Source organism: Oryzias latipes, chromosome 3 (genome assembly GCF_002234675.1).
Source record: "Oryzias latipes chromosome 3, ASM223467v1".
Taxonomy (NCBI): Eukaryota; Metazoa; Chordata; class Actinopteri; order Beloniformes; family Adrianichthyidae; genus Oryzias; species Oryzias latipes.
The window spans coordinates 30,892,279-30,905,867 of NC_019861.2; the positions used below are offsets into that span (position 1 = coordinate 30,892,279).

Consider the following 13,589-nt stretch of genomic DNA (forward strand, 5'->3'; position numbering starts at 1 on the left):
ATCTGCACGAGCACTGGGTCAGGCCATGATTTTAAATAAGAACTCGTCCCTAAACATCTCTTCCTGGATAAATAAAGGTATTACTACTACTACTACTAACAAATACTGAGAGGGAAACTAGCATTTACAGGTTTAAAAGTCAGTATATTTATATATATATATATATATTAATAAAAGCTCATTTTGCTTTGTTCAATATACCATCTCTGTGTGAGACAATTGTTTTGAGTTTGTCACATGAAATTAACATTAACCAAAATCTGTTTTTCAGCTAAATGTTTTTTTTTATATATATATATATTTAAAAGAAAATAATATTGTGTGAATGTGAATTCTAAGAATCCTCCAGAAAAAGATGTTTTGTGGCATTTCTACATTTTTTTGGGGGCATTTCCACGAAAGCTAGTTTATGCTTTTGGGAAGAATAATGTCAAAAGTTTATTGCATCTCTATCATATAGGTATTTTGGTGGCTACAATGGCCTGCTGCAGAACTAAACAGGGGATTTTGTTTTGGAAGAGAAAAATGATCAGTCTGTAATTTTTTAATTTTTTTACACATTCTCTACTTGCCTGTTATGTTTCACCCTTGTATTTTAGTGCATCTTTTTAACCAGAAAATGGCATGAACACAGATTTAAAAGAACTCATTACACCGTGAGTGACAGCATCACCACAGCTCAGAGTAAACATTAAGGTTGTCATGTTACGTCATTAGCAATGACAAATACTTTTTAATTATGAAACGTTAAAGCAGGAAGACTCAAGTCTAACCAGAAACACATTCACAGTAACGCTGAGGTAAAATCATTTTTAAATCACAGTGTAAATGGTCTATTACAGCAAAGAAATGACAATCACCTGAAAGAAATAAACAGTGAGCCAAGTCAGACACTGAAACATGGCTCCTTCACTTTAATTATTAACCACTCTTCATTAAAGTTAAATGCAAACCACTTAAGTTAAGGGAATAATATGCTGCTGCTTAATGCTCTATTAAGCAGGTGTATTTCATAAAAATGCAGGAGAAATTAATCTTGCTGTCCTTTAGGGAGCAAAGTGGCTAAAAGCTCAAGACTGAAAGTAAATTCAATACAAACATCGTAATGAGTCCATGTATACAGGAAAACATCCTAAACATCACTAAACAGTATCACAACCTGTGTGTTTAAGGTGTTCAATGACAAACTAATTATTCAGGTTTTGTTTTGAGGATGTTTGTATGAATAATGGCTCTAACGTGCCCTTCATCCAATGTCATCAGCCCAACATTTGCATGTTTTGTAAAGAAACACCTCACAGCAGATGCTTCTTTGCGTAGTTATACTGATGTTTTTAAATGTAAAGAAAAATAATTGAATGTTCTTCCTTTATTAGGATTGAAGGTTTATTTAAAACTACAGTCTCATAGGGGAAAATATCGGGGTATAACGATTCATTTTACCAATAATTCCATTCATATCAAAATTTTTGATCTATGATACGATTCATAGTTGATATTGGTTCATTTTGAACGATAGGATTCACTGACCTAAAAGCCAAAAATTCAACCAGTGTGACTCAGAGATAAATACCTGGGTAGTGAACAGTGCAGGTGACGTTTTCCAGATTCCTTGTTTTTCTTGCAAGAAAATCATAAAGCCTCAGTCCAATGGTATTTTTTCAGATGGATTATGATAGATTTATTTAAATTTCAAATGTTTTTTTAATGATATAGGGTAATTTGATTTGAATAACAACTTGCCTCAGACAAATCGATCTGGTAGGATAGATTGATTAATCGATTCATCTAGTAAATTACATATGTCTACGTGGTATGTCTTTCGATTTGTTATTTGAGTAACCTTTCTAAGCTATGCTGAGTCATTTTTAATAAGCTTAGTCACAACGTTAGAGTGAAGGTGCGATGAGCTTGCAGTGTGGGACTTTAGGCAAGACCTTTCGCGCTACTGCCTAAATATGTAGAAAAAAGCGCATCCCCAGGTCGGATAAAATACAGGGTTGTGCCAGGAAGGGCAACAAGCGCGGAAATCTCTGCCAATCTACCAGTGCACTCCTGAATCGCTGTGGCGACCCATGAAGGGATTTGCCAAAAGGTGAACAACAATCAGCTCAAGAATAACATGCACACACTCAGAAAACCTTGTTTTAAAGCCACTTGGGTAGATGGGTTTCTGCAGTTTTCTCATTTCCTTTACTTATTTGGTCTTTTCTTTTATTCTTGAATAATTTCATGAGAATGTTTTTGCAGACTGTTTCTTGTTTTAACTCACAGGTATCTAACTAAAGAGTGAACTTCCTCTTTGTGGCCGGAAAATTCTGCACATATAGGCAGAATCTACTTGAACAAACAAACCTGACACGAAATGACAGCTGTTGTGTTATTTTGGTCGACTAACGGTCCTGGCTTTAAACATTGCGTGTTGACCTCTATACTTTGGAGAGGTTAGATTGCCCAGGAATTAATGCACTTCTCCCCTTGCAAGTAAAGAAGGACTCAAAACTCATCTCATCTCTTGTTTTTCAATCCCAACAGGTACAAATAGACAGCGGGAGACATTTTCTTAATTTAAATTGAGGTCACTAATGCAAGTCTCTGTCCCTTTCAGTTCACCTGATGTTCAAACCAAAGCCTGCACTGACTGTGACAGCTTGGGTAAAGATCAAAGTGTCTGGCTGCCGTAAGAGCTTCACAGGGCCTTCATAGTGGTGGCTTTGCACTCCTGATTTGGTCAATAAATTCAGCCACCCTTATCCTTTATATCAATGAACAAAACTAAACCCTTTAATCTCCTGTCATCATCTTTACTGCTTTTCACTGAGCAGCAGATGTGAAAAAGACAAGTGTTTCCAAAGTTTCCAGGCGAAGAAATCAACTAAGTGCATCCATTAGTGATTGGAGGTTTCCAGCAGGGTCAAAGAGGGCACAGGCTGTGGGTAATTAAATGTGGTAAATTAAATACAAATTGAATGAATGACCCTCTGACTGTGGTTCTTGTTTAATCATGTGTAGGGACAGATAATATTAAATAAAGTTTTTTTTTTCTTCATTGGAAATTCTGAGTGCAACAAATTTGGGGTTTAATATAAGAGAAACAAAAATATCTAATAAAGTTTCAGTTCAGGGTTATTTGTGGCAAAAGAAACTATAACAAAAAAACATGAAATAAACAAAGATCAAAATATGTTATATTTGACATCAGTAGCTGTGTTTTCTTAATTAATTAAATCCATCAAAACCATATTATTTATGATTTCTTTTTTACAGATAAATCTGTCAGAAGGTAGTGTAATAAGGATTCAACCAGCTGCTGTCCAATACGTCTAATCATGAATGTTTCTGAATTTTGAACAAAACAATAAGTTAGGGTTAATGGCCAAGGAAGTGTGCATTATCAGAAATTAACGCACGCCGTGAAAGCAGTTGCTTCCGCAAAGTGGGTTAATGCTGATAATGCACAATTCAGAGGCCATTAACCCGCTTATACAATGGTCACTTACAAAAGAAATAAATATTCATCCATTTTTTAGTCCTCATGACTAAAAAAAGTGTATCACTTTTTAATGCACACCGAGCAGCCAATCAGAACCGAGAATTCACCCAGACCATGGTATAAATGCATTTAAACAGCACCTGTTTTAACAGTCTTAACACTTAATGGGCATGTTGCATGTAGTGAATCCTTATACAGAATGCAGTACTGATGTTAGAAGATTTTTTTAAAAGCTACAAGGAGCATTATACAATGAAAATAATGCATGCTAATTATTTCCTTTTTTGCGTGCTGATTACAACTCCTAAATGTGAGCAAAGGAGGGAAGTTGGAGCTGATTAGGAAGTTTCAACAGTATAGTGAAAGGGCTCTAGAAAGGTAAGAACACTGCAGTAATACACAATTGGTAAAATGATTCAATGCATTTAATCAAGACACCTTTGAAAATGTACAATGGCCTTTATATACATATGTGTATATGTATATATATATATATATATATATATATATATATATATATATATATATAGTCCTAAAAGATGAGAGAGGCCTGTAATTTTCATCATATAGGTATACCTTGAACAAGAGAGACCAAATAAGAAAAAGTAATCCAGAAAATCACATTGTCTGATTTTTATGGTGGACAATAAGTATTTGGTCACCTATGAACAAGTAATTTTTCAGGCTTTCACAGACCTGTAACGTCTTCTGTTAGAGGATTGTTACGTTCCTCTTCAGAGAGGAGGGAGAAATGTGCAACACAAAGAAAATTAAGATAACTAGGCGGGGTTAAGGTTGGCGACACAGCTGTTTATTCTGTGACACATAACAATCAAAGGCAACTAAAGGAAAATAACCAACAAGACATCAAAGGGGGACGAAATAATGGTATAACTTAAATTCTCATGCTTTATAGCAAAACACAAAAATATGCAAAATGCAACCAGAGAGAGAAAATTTAACAAACGGATAAAAGCAGAATCAAACTAAGGGGGAAACCAGGGGCTTTCACAAGCTAACGCCAGGCAGACAGGGGCAGGCTGAAGAACAAATTCCCACTCAGGAATGCAGCTGCCCCTGGAGCAGAGGATCCTGGGAGCTTTTTAAGCTTCCCTCCAAGCCAGGCGATTGGAAGCCGCCTCAATCGGCTCTGCAGAGGGGGCGGCATCAGCAGCTGTGCAGGTGCTGGACTTCTACAGGAGCTACAATCCAAGCATATATACATACACGCACACACACACACACACAAAACATGCAGACAACTACCAAGGGTCGTAACAAGGATCCTCTGTCCTCCACTGGTTACCTGTATTAATGGCACCTGTTTGAGCTAGTTATCTATGTAAAAGACACCTGTCCACAACCTCAAACAGTCATACTCCAAACTCCACTGCAGCCAAGACCAAAGAGCTGTCTTGAGCTTCACCAGGCCAGGAAGAGTGCATCGCGATAGGTAAGCAGCTTGCTATAAAGAAATCAACTGTGGGAGCACTTATTAGGAAATGGAAGACAAAGAAGAAGAAATGGAAGACTGACAATCTCCCTCCATCTGGGGCTCCCTGCAAGATATCATCCCATGGGGGCAAAATGATCACAAGAATGGTTAGCAAAATCCCAGAACCACATGGGGGACCTAGTGAATGACCTGCAAAGTAACAAAGGCTACCATCAGTAACACACTACGCCGCCAGGGACTCTTACCCTGTAGTGCCAGACGTATCACCCTGTTAAAGTCAGTACATGTGCAGACCCGTCTAAAGTTTGCTAAAGAGCATTTGGATGATCCAGAAGAGGATTGGGAGAATGTCCTATGGTCAGATGAAACCAAATGAGAACTTTTTGGTAAAAACTCTACTCATCGTGTTTGGAGGAGGAAGAATGCTGAGTTGCATCAAAAGAACACCATGCCTACTGCAAAGCACGGGGGTGGAAGCATCATACTTTGGAGTTTTTCAGGAAAAGAACCAAGAAGACTGATCCTCTTAAAATTTGCATATTAATTAAGATGAAACGTTGTCTTTCAGCGTGAAATCATGATTACAGCTGGCAGCTGCACCCCCCCCCCCCTCCTTCTGTGCGTTCACTTGGTTTCACAGCTGTTTTCATCACTGCTTTAGAGGAGATCTGCATGGAGGAATGGGCCAAAACAACAGCAATAGTTTGTGAAAACCTTGTAAAGACTTAAAGAAAACGTTTGAGTGCTGTCATTGCCAACAAAGAGTATAAAACAAAGTATTGAATAGAACTTTTGTTATTGATCAAATACTTATTTTCAACTACAATTAACAAATAAATACTTTAAAATTGCATGAAATGTGTTGTGTTTTTTTATCTATTAACATTCACTATATTTGATAAATTGAAACAATTTGCAGAATTTTTAAAAGAAAAGCTTGCATCATTAAACTATTGCAATTAACCTGAGCAGCAGTTTTCTGGTCTAACCAATCAACAAGGTACCTGTTTGACAGGTGTTGCTGTGGAAAAACATATATACGAATGTGTAGATAAGTGTTGTTTTGTTTGGCACAGTGCTTCAAGAGTAACTCCTTGAAGCGAAAACAAATTTAAACAGGATGAAGATATTTTTTCTTTTCTTGTAATTACATTATCTGATCATTACGATTTCTCCATTGTAGTTTGTATTTCTGCCTGAGGCGCTAACTAGTCATTACTGTCTTTTTGTAATGAATCAACTTTGATGAGTCTTATAGCAAATTTTGTCAAATCTACGTGCTCAATACTAGATTTTCTCAATGATTGATCAAGCACTTGAACCATAACAGAACTAATGCAGAGCTGATGATTTTCTCCATCCTACAATGAACGTTCCAACAGCAGATGTAGTGGTGGTCATGGGAGGATAGGATTATTTTGCTGATAGTATTAAGAATGGCAAACATGCTCATTATTTGATTTTCTCTGCCACGGGAGAGGATACTGAACAAAACTGGATGGATCAGCAGTCATGAGCATTTGCTTTTATCCTCACACTTTCTGTCCCTCACTTTACCCCCAGCTTCTCACATAACAAGATGAGCATTTTCACTTTCTCCCTTTACTCTCCTTTTCCTCTGTGCGCTGGCTGCCTCTAATCCGTCCATGGAAGTGACTCACATTACAACATTCTTCAGTTTAATGTACTTTAATAGCATTAATATCTGCTTTTGCCTCTTCAGCTGCAATAAACACCCTGTCTGACTTAAGAAAGCTGCTTAAGAGCAATTGACATTGCTGGTGTACCAAAACAGGATTGTACCTCAGGTGAAAAACTAAATAACGTATGGTAAAAGCCTAATCTGCTTTTTTTTCTTAATATATTTGGGCAAACACCCAGCTCAGTGTGGCACACAATGTACTGTAAACAGACACTCAGGGAAGTTAGACGAGCAGCAGCCAGCTTCCTGTTGTCCTTCCCACTCGCGCTCGCAGTGTGGAGGAGGGCTGCAGAGATGGAAAGAACACAAGTCCTTGCCACCTTCAGTGCCACCCGTGCTGCTGCTGCAGTGACAGCCAAGGTCAGCTCGGGAATGACAGAGGGCTCCTGCATGGAGATAAGACTCGCAAGCATCTGAGCCACCATGCTGCTTTCTGAAGGAAAGAGAATCCTGCACCTGAATTATTCATGTGGGTCTACCCCACCCTAAATAACAGCCGGCAAGCATTGTTTGACATCCTGAATGAATAATTAAGGACTGACCTTTTGCTCCTGTTAAATGTGATGGGTCGAAACCACCATACTTTGTGAGGTATGGCTGTTTAATGATGAGAGGGGATTCATCTACCAGATCTAGGAATTTCTGGAATTAAAATCAGCCAAACTCTCAGGCACAACCAGCATTGCTAGGAAAAGAAGCACGCTGCATCCCTGTGGGATGCATTGATATACAAAAGCTTGATGCCGTCTCTGATGATTGTTCCAAAAGCAGAGCCTGAAGCCAGTCGTTGTCAGCGGCTCCACACTCTCAGAAGAATTGTTGACTGGTTTGTTTCTGAAACATCATAAGCGTTTTGATCTTGCCAAGTTAGAGCCTGCGCCTGAAAAATGATGACTGACACCAAATCAATCCCAGCTCAGTGGGAGAGAATCCAGATTGGTCACATTTTAATTAGTGATGATCTCATTCCCAATTTGGATTTGAAAGAGAATTAAACTATGGATCTTTAAACATCAAATATACCAAATGTAAGCACGAACATCTAAGTTTCAGTTCCTAATTTCATTTTATCCTTACTTGTTGAGTCTTTAGTTAATTCTTTCTTAAAACTGTTTTTCTCAACTTAAAACTACAAGGATTGCCTGATATCATCACCAAATTGCTAGTATTGTGGTGTGAAGATCACATTGGACTATCATGAAGTGATCTTAATGTGCTCTCGAATTCAGATGTTAATAATGACAGGAAAAAAAACTCTATAAGCCTGGTTTCCAACTAGCTGTGCTGTTCTGACATTAGTTTAGTAGCAGGCAGGTGCCCCTTTTTTAAACACTCCTAATGAGCTGATCATTATCAGTTACAGTGGTATGTCTACCTCCATAAAAGTAGGGGTTTTGGCAGCGTTGAGTTAAATTAAGATGTGCTTGTGATGCATTAGCTGCCCTATTGAAATTAAATTAAGAGTGGTGATTATAACCTCATAAAACTAGAAAATGAAAAGCCAAACTGCTCGGATAGAACTCCACTTTATAAAGTGACTAGGGTGTTAACTTTTTTAGAGCTTTTATGAAGTAGTTAGCTTGTGCCAGTTTGGGAAAAGGACAGAAATGCTTTCGCATAATGTATAAGATCAGACTAAATGTAATTTTTTACTTTTCAGAATTGTACACTCGTCCAAAGTCACCACTAAAGCCAAAGAAGGATTACTGAAATTTTGGGAGACATACCCAGACGGTGCTGTGAGCTAAAACCCCATTGCTTGCTGAGATGAAATACATTAGCTACTGGCAGCTGAAGCTCTATCTAAGTATAGTATATCACAACATCACCTGTTTCCGAAGTGGAATGCTGCCGCTTCTTGTGGGTCAAATACAGAAGCCACAGAACTTTTACTCAGGATTTTGGCTGGGCTTTCATTGAGATAAATGGGTATAAACTGTTTGCTGTGGTGGAGGAATGATGATATGGGCTTGTTTCCCAGTCACCCCAGTAAACCTTCTTCCAGTACTGTTGGAAAAAATGTGACCCTTTTTGATACAAAACAGTAATCTGGATCCCAAAACAAAATAAATAAAAATATATACTATCACTGCTGTCTTATGAGAAATGATCTCAACTTTATGTCCCCTTAAAGAGGATGAGGACAAAAGAATGTCACAAACCTAAAGGATATAATACAAATTTGTACAATGAGGTGAGCCAGACTTTTCTAACATTTTAGCGAAAAAGTGTTGCAAATAGAAACTCTACTTTCTGGAGCAGGTTATCCCTGACCAATTGAATTATGAATTCTGTTAAGATTCAAAGGGTTCTGATTAGATTGTATTCAAGCTTTGGTCTATTTTGATTTAGGTCTGATAAAATTTTCCATTTGAAAAGCAATTGGGCCTGGTCATGAAACAGTTTTGACAAACTGGTGGTTTGATCTGAGAAAACGGCAGTTGCAGTTTTAAATAATATTAATATTTGGATTTAAAACAAAAAAAGAAAACAGTTGTACACTTCACAACAAAAGAAATGCCCCCAAAAAAATCAATCGACATACTTTTTAAAATTGATATCACATCTTCTAAGTGAAAATCAATCAAAAGTCATTATGAAAAAGATTAATTTCATTTTTTTTTATTTTAAAAACTTGGAGTTGAAGCACAAACGACTTTCTTTTCGTTGTTACCTTATGATCGTGTCAGATAGTAAAATCCGATGACATGTGCCACGGGGAAACAAAGTTGCAGATATTTTCAGAGTGGCATTCATACACATAAAGAATGTCTGAAAATTGTTAGACAGAGATATGTTTTCATAGTTTTGCCCTTTTTGAGCCGTTTCTTTTGTTCAAAAAAGTACATTCTAGTGAACTGACAGCCGCTCCAGAAAAGCTCCTTTGTAATTTGTTAAATTGAACTTTCTGCCAAAATTGCTCTATTACTCAATTGGATTTAGGATTTTCACTGAGGCGGGTGGGGTGGGGGTGCTGGTTCTCCCACACTGTGAGGAAGACGAAGCTGCAGCACACCCGCAGTGAAACAGTCGTGGAGAGAGCTACTCAGAGGCAAGCACAGATTCCTAGTTAAAGAGTGGGGGAGAGACTACAGCGGGCCATATTTATAGCTGGGGATAGGAATAATTCATTGTGATCAAAGTGCAGATCATATTCCATTCCATCACAGAGCAGATGTGGCAAAATGAAAAGAGCATGCTTTCCCTGTTGCTCTCAAGTGACTTCCCAAATGGAAACGGGGAGACAGACTTATCTCTGTGAAGCCTCTGTCGTCATGTGTTCCGAGGCGCTCTCAGGTGGCTTTGCTTAAAAAAAAAGCGACTGCCATGCCTCAAAGATGTAACAGGCTGGGTGAAAAAAGCCTCCCACATGCAACATGTCATCCAAATCAGAGCAAGGACTGAATATCAGATTAGGAACTCACAACAGGAGGTCACCTGCCTGAAGCATTGTGCTGCGACGGACTGACGTGACTCATATGGTCCCTGCACAGGCGTGTGACGACCAGCTTATCAATGTCAGACATCAGGACCTGCTGATTGTAAAGGAGGGACTACCACTCCAATCATCTTTTGATCGATTGTAAAAGCGTTCCCAGCGGTCTTTTGATTATGACTATGCAGTTTTTAGGCAAAATAAAAAAAATATCTGTGATCTTTTCTGCAGGGTGGTGGGAGGTCATTTGAAATTCGCCTCAGAGTTGTGGCGTGGAGTGCGCTCATTACCCCCAATCCCTTTGTTTACACCTATTCCCGCTAGCTTACAGCCTCTCACAATCCAAGCTAACATTTTTGGAGTAGCAAAAATGCCAAGCAACGTCAGAGCTGTTTGGCCGTACAGTTTTGAGCCAGATGCAGCTCAGACAATGATGACAAAGACATACCGGTAGTTGGATCTATTTATCTTCAAATGCATGCATCAGAATGGAGCAGAGCATGGAGCTTGTGACCCGCTGATTGTAGATTTGACCTAACCACTGAAACTTGTTCAAATGGCTTCTGAATAAAAATGATTTTGTTAGATTTTGATAAAGAATACACAGAAATGCAATTTTGAGTTTAATTTTCTTAATATCTGTCCTCCATCACGAGAAAAAATACTACAAAAACATGTTAAAACCACAATTTTAATTGTAATGGGTTTTTAAATCTAAACCTGCTCAACTTTACTAATAACTCTTTCTGCTTTATCTTTTACTCCACACAGGCTCAGTTTCCTGCGCCCTATCTTTTCAGCCTTTGTTTTCATTTTCTTGTCTTTTTCTCCCAGCATTGCCTTCTTTGCAATCACACACCAGCACTTAGACGCACACATGCCAGCTTCTTCCAGTTTCATTTTCTCTCCCTCCCACACACAGACACACACACACATGCGCCTCTTTCTTTCCCTCTTTTTATTTTCGGTGTCTCCAGCTCTTTTTACTTTGCCGTCACTCCTTCAGCATGAGCACAACACAGGAGGACACAACTGCTCACACACACACACTTGCAGGAAGAAGCACGCGGACATGCGGGCTCCTTCATCTCCTCTTTCATTTCTTCTCCCTCCCACACTTTTCCTATCACTACTTCCATGCGCGTGAGCACACACTGAGGCGCCTGTATCATTTGCTCTCATTTTCTCTCACTGGCCAATCAACACACAAATGCACACATTCTTCCACTATACATTTCCTTGCTTCCCTGGTACCTGCTGCCTCCCACAATCGCGTTTGCACAACAAGCACACACCACCGGCAGCCCAGCTTCCCTGCACTGCCAGCTGGGCTTGGACAGCACTCTTCCTTTGGCCTTTCTGGGCCATCTGGAGTGCAATGTCCCCGCTTTGCTGGTTCCCTGCCAGCCATACAATTCACACGCGTCAAAGCTCTACTGTGTCCAGTGACCCGGCTGACTGAATCACAGAGTCTTGCATTTCCCATGTCAAAGGAGCCTCATTCTGCTTTGATGACACCTGCATCTAACAGGGAGCAGAGAGGCAACGTAATTGACGCAAGCTGCTGAGCAAACTTATTAGCAGTTACGGCTCCGTTTATGACATGTTTGTCCTTGGATGAAGAGTCAATATCAAAACGCTGCGCACAGGTGAGAAGATCAGTGACTTTGTTGCATGAAAAAAAAGAGTCTTAGATTGTTCTTTTTTTTTAGAAAAAGAATATAACATCATTTAGGAACAATATAAATCTATACCATTTGGACATAAATATGGTGCTTACAGATAACTATTCCAACTTTATGCCTATTTAAATTTAAACATTGTTTAGACTAATTGTAAGACATCCATAATTTCATTGCTCAAATTTGCTTTTGTCCTGATTTCTTTCAACTGATTAATCGAGTCCTGCAACATATAAATAGACAACATTTACAACTACTACACTTTACTATTATTGCTGACCACTTATGGCACTTTCCCCCACTTTCACACATTCATTCATGCAGCCATTTGCCAGCCCATAAGGTTCAGCGCAGATACTCTCACACCATGGATGTTTGTGTTATAGATGCAAAAGTCATGTATTATTAAAGAAAAGTGACACCGTCCAAAAACACATGCCAAAGTGTTCTGTTTTTCTTCATTTTTTATGGTCCAGTGTGCCCACAAATCCTCTGTGACGCCAAAGCAAGAGCATTAAAAATAATAATGACAGCAGGAACCTCCAATTATGTACTTTATGTCGGTGTTTAGAAGCAAAAGGGGAAAAGTCTGAAAGAACTAAGAAGCATAAAGTTCCCATTCTTCAGTTACTTTTTTAAACACTTATTATTATTTAATCATTATTTACTCAATATAATATCTCCCATGGTGCAGTGAACAAAAATGAAGTCAACTCAAGGTTTACCATCAACTTCAATATAAATCAAAAAGGATGACAAATTAAACAACAGAAAGGAAAAGTTAGAAAAGCTGTAAAGTACAAGATTAAGAAATTAAAATAAACATTGGGCAGTTTAAAGTCTGTATGTCAGAGACTGATGCATCAGGACCAGTAAAAAAAACTTTATAGGTATCTTTGAGATCAAACTTTGAAGAAGACAGCAGGAGCCCTGCACATCTAATGCAAATTAAAAACATCCCATGATTTTACACATCCAGCTTTTTTCCCTTGCATTGCGCGTTGCAGTAGAGCAGTGGACGTACCTTAAACAGGCTCCCAAATCTACCATGAAGCTCAGAAGAGGTGGCGAAGTGAGAGCGTCCTCTTCCCCTCCTCTGCACTAGTTGATCAGCCCCGTCTGAACGTTTTCAGCGAACTGAAAGCTCGCCCGCCTCTTTGGGGAGATGCAAGTTTACTGGATGATGCTGCGAACGCATCGACTGCGCACACAGACAGCACGTCTCCGTCAAGTTTGATGTCAACTCGTTAATTCTCTCCCTGGAACAAACATGCCTCTCCGCGCCTAGTTCCTTCAGGATAAGTGCGGCCAATCAAAATCCCCCCTTCGCTCCGTACTCTCCCATCTTTGCGCATCCCTCCAAAGAGTCTCCAAGGACCGGTGCCTGCGTTTTTGCCTTCGGGTGGACACAACTGTAGTGGCAAAGACTTCAAGGGCGGTTTCTCCTCCTCATTTGCAGTGGCGTCTTTGTCTCCTCGGCGATCGCGTAGCTGATAAAGATGGGGCTGCGAATTTCCTCCCTGCGCATCGACTGCTGACAGGAGCGGAGCAGGGCGAGCGGCGCGCCGGCAGGAGGAGTGTCTTCAACCATCCGGTGGACTCCGAGCAGAAAAATTATCACTGTTTAATCAAACTATGGGCATTTTTCTTCTATCTTTCCAAAAGACGGGAAGATGGCGCGCTGCGAGTCTTCATTCCACTGCTGTAGCGCAGCTGACTCCCTTTAACAAAGATATAAAACAGATGGAGCCCAACGTCACTGATTAATTATGAATTATGATTTATGATTTAGAAGCAGAGCTGATGATAACAGACCTGCT

The 13,589-nt window shown here is 39.3% G+C and overlaps 1 protein-coding gene across 1 annotated transcript in view; it reads right to left on the reverse strand.

Moving 5' to 3' along the window:
* Nucleotides 1–13,248, reverse strand: part of chst8 (carbohydrate sulfotransferase 8) — a 196,124-nt gene extending 182,876 nt beyond the window's left edge. Inside the window, exon 1 of the mRNA XM_004067502.4 lies at nt 12,794–13,248. The gene's annotated coding sequence lies outside the window, so the exon portion shown is untranslated. The remainder of the gene's footprint in view (nt 1–12,793) is intronic.
* Between the last annotated feature and the right edge of the window lie 341 nt (nt 13,249–13,589).